Source organism: Mastomys coucha, chromosome X (assembly GCF_008632895.1).
Source record: "Mastomys coucha isolate ucsf_1 chromosome X, UCSF_Mcou_1, whole genome shotgun sequence".
NCBI classification, from domain to species: Eukaryota; Metazoa; Chordata; class Mammalia; order Rodentia; family Muridae; genus Mastomys; species Mastomys coucha.
Window position 1 is genome coordinate 143,273,710 of NC_045030.1, and position 7,408 is coordinate 143,281,117.

Here is a 7,408-nt window from a genome sequence, read left to right on the forward strand (position 1 = left end):
GTAGCAATAGTTAAAAACAGAAGGTATCTTCTTCAAATGTGGAGAGGCAGGACATTGGATGAGTGAATGCCCACAAAACTCTCTCCCCATAGCAGATCCTGATCACATTAAGAAAATTTGCCCCCACTGCAGAAAAGGTTTCCACTGAATGAGATACTCTACCACTGTATATGATAAGGATGGTAAGCTACTGGAGCCTTTAAACTTCAGACAGGGCAGCCCTCAGCCCCGACAGTAAGAGTGACAAATACTACTCCCACAGAAGCCTTATGGGTATCCAGCATCTCAGAAGGCTCCCATCCAAAATTAAACATTAAAATAGATAATAAACCATTCAAGTGAGTTATTGATACTGGCACAGACAGTACAATTTTAAGTCAGCAAGAGATCCCATATGACTGGCAACTGATCCATGGGAATAGGGTACCTCTCATGCATTCATTCCCAAAAATGCCTACAGGTAGGAAGACCAGAATAGAGCTACTGGCCACATACAGCCTCTGGTGGCTCAAGTAGCCACCAATATGATCAGGAGAGATTTCTTGCAAGCCTTAGATGTATTTATTACCACCCAACCAGAAAGATACCACATTGCAATAGAGGACATTACCTATAAAGATAAAACCCAAGAAGACCATAAAAATCCTCCTCCAAATCACCCCCAATTCTAGGGGCTACTGTCAGATTTAGTACTCCCTGCCTTGATTGGCTTTCTCATGAAGCCATCTGGGTCCTACAGTGGCCTCTAACAAGGGAGAAGCTTAGAGCCCTCACAGAGCTGGTTGCTGGAAGACTCCACTCCTCCTGCAGTCCATGGAGTACCCCTGTGTTTGCTATAAAAAAAAGAGCTCAGAGGGATGGAAACTACAAGATCTGAGGGCAATTGACAAAACCATGTGAGTCTGGGGCTCCCCACAAAGAGGGCTACCCCACATCTCAGCCATCCCTGCTAATGTTCTCTTTTTAGCAATAGACATAAAAGACTGGTTTTTTTTCCATCCTTCTCCACCCCCAACACTTTGCATTCTCAGTACCCACCATTAACAACTCTGGCCCAGCTTCACTATATGAATGGACTGTTCTCCCGCAGGGAATGGCTAACAGTCCTAACATTTGTCAGGAGGCTATAGCCACTGCATTGAAACCCTACTTAGACAAATGACTCGATATCTACCATTATATTGATGATATATGAGTATGGGGAGACTCTTCTACCTACCCCTCTCAACTTAACGACCAGCTAATACCTTCCCTATCTGCCCTAGGATTCATATTAGCCTCTCACAAATTCCAACTTATTCCTCCCATTACACTTTTAGGAACAGAGATCTCCCTTACTTCAATACTTCCCCTCAAATCCACCCTTTCCTTCCTTCAAAAATTAACACTTTCCTCCCTCCACAGCTTTCTAGTCAACCTCAACTGGCTTCAGTCCTGGCTCCCCCTTCCTATAAGCACCCTTCAACCCCTCTTCAACCTCCTGAAAGGAGACAAAGTCCCTCCTCCCCGAGAACACAGTCCCTGGAGGAAGTCCAAGCTCTAAACTCTGTCAATGCATCCCTAGAAGATCTGGCTCTTGCTATGTATGAGCCAGCAAAAGCTATACAGCTCCTCATCTTTAACTCCTCCCCTACACTTGTGGGAGCCCTTTACCAACCCCAGGGGGTGCTGGAATGTCTCCACACCCCGATGGGTGGTACGCCCCAAATATTAAATGAGGTGGATGTACTTGATAGCATGATTAATAATGGCAGGGATAGACCCCTGCAAATGCTAGGGAAGGAACCTGACATTCTTGTCACCCCCTTCACCCTCTCTGACATTCAGTTGCTAGTCAAAAATCACTCTCACTCTGCTATCCTCTTAATAGGATTCCCAAGATAAATTGACAGCCATTAATTATCCTGACAAAAAATGGTGCCTCTGCCCTCCTTCTTTTGCAATGGATGCCCCCCAATCTATTCTCAAAATGGCCCATAGTAAGATCCCCCTCAGTATGTACTGATGGGGGAAAGAGGGGAGCTGCAGAAGCAATATACTACTTCCCTGAGAATTAACCCCCTATCACCCAATTCAAAGAGCTACCCAATCACCTCCCCCAATATAAAGACTTATATGCCATATATATAGCTCTAAAAGAAGTCAAGGGCCCCCTTAATGTCTTTTCAAACAGTGTATATGCTGTCAATTTGTTCCCCTGGTTTTCAAGATCCTTCATCAAACTAGAAGCCAACTCACTTTCCCCTCTACTTTTACAGGTCTCCACCCTTCTACAGGAAAGAGACCCCCCACATGTCTGATCTCATTGTACCTTGACAAGTCCTATATCTGAGGGAAATGCACTCTCTGACCAAACCAACTCAACGGCGACATTCATGGCCTCCACTGAACAAGCCGATCAATTTCATTCATGCATACACATGAATATAAAGGGGTTTCATGCCCGCTCCTCCCATGTCCCTCTAGCTCAACTCCAAAGGATAATAAAAATATGCTCCTCTTGTGCATCCCACGTTATCACCTCAGCTTTACAAATAATGGGCACCAACCCCCAAGGCCTTAAGTCCAATATCCTATGGCAAATTGATGTCACCAATATTCCCCAATTTGGTAGACAGAAATATGTTTTTGTTACCATAGATATATACTCACATTTTATATGGGTTACAGCCCAAACAGCTGAAAACTCAAAAAGGTTGATTCATCATATGCTCTCTACCTTTGTCATCATGGGCATTCCCCATCAGATAAAATCTGATAATGGCCCTGCCTTCACTAGCTCTCAGTTCAAAACCTTCTGCACACACCGGGAAATTGCCCATCATATGGGAATTCCCCACAACCCCCAGGGCCAAGGAGTAATAGAAAGAACACATCAAACACTAAAGTCCCAACTCCTAAAACAAATGACAACCACCTACCCCATGTTACAATTAACTATGGCTCTGACTACCCTAAACATATTTAACATCTACAAAAACTCTCAACATCCTCCTATCTCCCTCCATTGACACACACTTGAATTAACCCCCCTTTCCTAGTAAGAGGTCGAGGTTCTTTGGATAGAATTTGGAAGGGACCATACCCCCTCCTTACAACCGGAAGGGTTTTTGCTTGTGTTTTTCCACAGAACCAGCCTAAGCCTATCTGGGTTCCTGCGAGAAATTTCTGACACTATACCACCAACCAAGAAGATGGCCCACCTATGGCTGGCAGATAGAAGACAGAAGAAGAAGAGGAGGAGGCAGAAGAAACACCACATCCAAAAGGACAAGATCTCCTGGAAGGACATTCATGATCCGATGACTGCTGCCCAGGCCATGTGCCCTCCACAAGCCCTACCTCTCTTCTAGTCTCTTGGCTATTTTTGTCATTCTTCACGCTAACTCTCCTACTGTCCAGCCTCTCCCTAGCCTTCCTAACACCTACCACTGGAGATTCTACACTAGGGAAACCTACGACAGACACAACAAAGTTATAGGGACCCAGGACTGTCCACTCGAAGGGTGTCAAACCAGGATTGAGATCCCTCTACATCCAGATTCCATATCCACTATCCCTAACCATTTTCTCTGTTTTCCTTACCAAAACACAGGTGAATGTATCTAGGAAGTTACTACATGTGGAGGTTGCAAATACTGGAGCTGCAGAATGGAATCCACCAATAGTGGCAGCACCATATTCACCAACCTTAACACTCATTTTCAGCTCTCCATCAGCGATCCATGAGATGAATGTTGGCAGACCGGAGTCATGGGTAAACTTTACTGCAATGGCTATGCCAAATACCCAGTTGCTGACCTGCACATGTACCGTGAGCTTGTTCCTGCCCTGAAATCAGCCTTTACCCATGATAACATTATCCAACAGGAAAAAAAGTCTCAGAAAGATCTACGAGCTACATTCTCCTGCCTACAATATATCCAATATGTAGCTGACCTCCTTCCCTTAACAACTCACCCCTACTCCTTCCAATGCTTTTTCTGTGCTTCTCTCTCCAGACCATTATTAGCAGGCATTCCCATTAACATTTCTCTTCATAACCTCCATGGAACCCTACACACATGGAAATCACAGTCAATTCCTCTCTTAGACCTACCCTTCCCTTTGCCTTGTAGGGCCTGCTTCAAAACCCCATCTTACATGTGTCCATGTCATCACTATCACCAAATCAGTATGTGTTAACCCTCCTGCCCTCCTCTTGTGCAAAGGCACTACAGATGCCTGTATTAACCCCCCATTTCAAGGCTCCTGTACCCCTGTGATAATTGTCCCCCAGGTTCATATCTATGAACCTGAAGAACTTGCCTTGTAGATGGGAGAAAGGTGAAAGAAGAGATATCTTCATCCCTCCACTCATTGGACTAGGCCTTGCTGTTTCACTGGGTGCATCAGGAACCACTAGAGCAGCCCTTGTCAAAAGGCAACATCTAGCCAGTGACTTCCAAGACAAGCTTGACCGGGCGATGGCTGCCACTACAGGCAGCCTCAAGTCTCTTCAACACCAGATAACCTATGTGGTTTGTGTAGAGAACACTTCTCTGTGTTGGCCTCTAATATTCAGATATGTGTCTCCTTGCTGGTTATCCAATGTACATGCACTCTACTCTCAGTTCTAATGTCCCATCTTGTGCCCCCTCATTTAACTCTATTGAAAGAAACAATATCTTTCATGTCCCCCAAAAGCAAGAGAACCAGACAGAACAAGAGCTGGTTGAGGACATTTCTCTGCCTTAAAGTTTTTTTTCTTATTTCTTTATGCTTTTTAGAAGGAGCCAGCTACACACTGGATAGACCTATGGGGACAAGACTGCCCTTTCCATAAACCTGCCCTCAGCTCTGCCCAGAAGATTTATCCCAGTAGCAGCTAGGAAAAGGTGCCAATCATGTAAGCAGCAGTTCCGTTTGGTCAGTCTCTATGTGAGCTCAGAAAGACATTAATATTACAGGACATGCATAGGTTTCAGGATTCACTGTTAGACTAGAAGACTGCCTATCAGGGCAGCAAGGGCAGCCTTTTGAAGGTCTCACAATAGTATTTCTTGTGTGGAACCATCCCGCAGTTCCACGAACTTGGGTTCCCTCAGGGGAAGGTTCAAAGGACCTGAAGTATAGGGTCAAGAAACAAGAGAACTCGAGGCCAAGTTGGGTTTGAATCAAGGCTTCCCTTTACTTAGAATATTTAGAGAATATATAGGCACATGGAAAACTGAAGCCGAATCTCCAGGTACAAGATATTTGCATAACATAAACACTGCAGCAGACATCAGAGGCTAGAGTCCCCAGCAACTCAAAGTCTCCAGGCAGGTAGGCTTGCTCAATGTGACTTCCAGGTTGCTTTTCTTCAAAGATGAACTGACAGTCTGCAGAGGGCTTTTGTCTTAGCTTCCCAGGTGGCAGCCTTTAAGGAGACTGCCAGAGTCCTATGGCTGAGCTGAAGGAAGGAGGCAACATTTCTTACTTTGTCCTTTCTCCTGGTATCTTTGTTTTTGGTCCCTAATGCCTAGATTGCAATGAAGCCTTACAGACTGACCATTGACTCCTGGAAGCAGAGGTTTTTCCCTCCAACAGTTTCATCCATTTGTTATATACGCAAACGTCATGAAGAGAGGAGTTTCACTGGAATCTGAAGTTTGTTAAGCAATCTCAGCATCCCTCCCCCAGCATCAACATTTGTGTGTAGGTCAAACCTCAGACCAGTCACATTACACTGGAAGTGAATGAAAGCATTGAGGGCCACCATCCAGGGACAAGAAAGCTGTAGTCCCATGAGAATGCTCTTTGCTGGTATGTCATCAATGTCTGTCCATCCCCTCCTGAACAGTCCTCAGTTCTCCCTGTGCCCTGTGCTGCATGTACATAGTAAAACAGCGTGTGCCATGAGAATTTCCTATAAATGGAGACAGTTGCAGGGAAAGATTAGTGTCTGTGGGTATTCTGGATCCATTGCTGCAACATCAGCGCTGCCACCTCCTCTTTTCCCTTCCTCCTCCACCCCTCTTGCTTCCTGGCTTCTCTGGTTGCTGTTTCCGGAGTGGGTACCGAGACTGGGGCCATGTGGTGTCATGCTGCTTGGGTGGTGGTGCTGAAGTATGGCGACACCTGTCCCTCCACCTTCCCTGTGGCACCTGTGGCTGCTGCTCTCTGGCCTCATCCTGGGAGCGGCCCTGAATGGAGCCACTGCCCGCCACCCGGATGCTACCACCTGTTCTGGAAGCCTGGATTTTGCGCTGAAGAGGCGGGCAAAATGCCCACCAGGGGCACATGCCTATGGACCATGCCTTCAGTCCTTCCAGGAAGACCAGTGAAGGTTCTGTGTGCCAAGGAAGCACCAATATTCTGGGGAGGGCCTGTCCAAGCCCAGATCGATTCTCTGGCCCAGGAACTGGCACTGAAGGAGAAGGAGGCTAGGCACTCAAGGCTAAAGGTACAGCCCTTGCTTGAGGCTGCACAGAAGCTCCTGGAACCTGCAGCTACCCTGGGATTCTCACAGTGCGGTCAACTACGAGAGCCTGGCCTCCACTCTACTCACTGAACCTCATCACCCACACCCCATGACTCCTTGAGCTCCCAGACATCCTCTGGACCTGTGCAAATGTCCCTGCTGGAGCCCCAGGGAAGACATGGGAATGGCCTCACCCTGGTGCTGATCCTGGCTTTCTGCTTGTCAAGCATAGTAGCCCTGGCTGTGGCAGCCCTCTGCTGGTGTAGGCTTCAGTGAGAGATCCGCCTGACTCAGAAGGCTGACTATGCTACCACAGCCAAGGAGCGCACTTCACCTTCAACACCAAGAATCTCGCCTGGGGATCAGCGGCTGGCACACAGCGCTGAGATGTATCATTATCAGCACCAGAGACAGCAGATGCTGTGCTTGGAGCGGCATAAGGAACCTCCAAAGGAACTAGAGTCAGCTCCTCTAATGAGGAGAATGAAGATGGCGACTTCACCATGTATGAGTGCCCAGGCCTGGGGCTAACAGGGGAGATGGAGGTGTACATTCCACGCTGTCAGCACCAGTGCCTGGTCCTCATTCCTCAACGCCACAGCAGTGACTAGGCCCACTTGCCGGCAGCCCACAGCCCACCAGTGAGGACAAGCAAGTCCTGGTGTTCCCCATGGAAAAGAACAGCATTGTGACCCTCTGCATGCTTTTGGCAAGAGGGAGGCGCCAGTCCCTGGGCTCCCTTGCCAGGGAGATTCTCCGCCTTATTTGGGAGATCTAGCATCTGCTTGCAGATTCTCTGTCTGGTATGAACCCTCAAACTGGAGATACAAGTCCAGGAACCCTAGAGCCCAGGCATGGACAGAGAGTACTGGAGACAAAAGCCAATTAAAGTCTTTTACAAACCTGAAAAAAAAAAAACATAGATTGGGCTGATCCATGAATGTTTGCATTCAAAGGGAAGGT

The 7,408-nt window shown here is 47.1% G+C and overlaps 1 pseudogene; it reads left to right on the plus strand.

Annotated features, from left to right (window-relative positions):
• The first annotated feature begins 6,092 nt into the window (after positions 1-6,092).
• LOC116095000 lies at positions 6,093-7,052 on the plus strand (annotated as a pseudogene).
• The last annotated feature ends 356 nt before the right edge of the window (positions 7,053-7,408 follow it).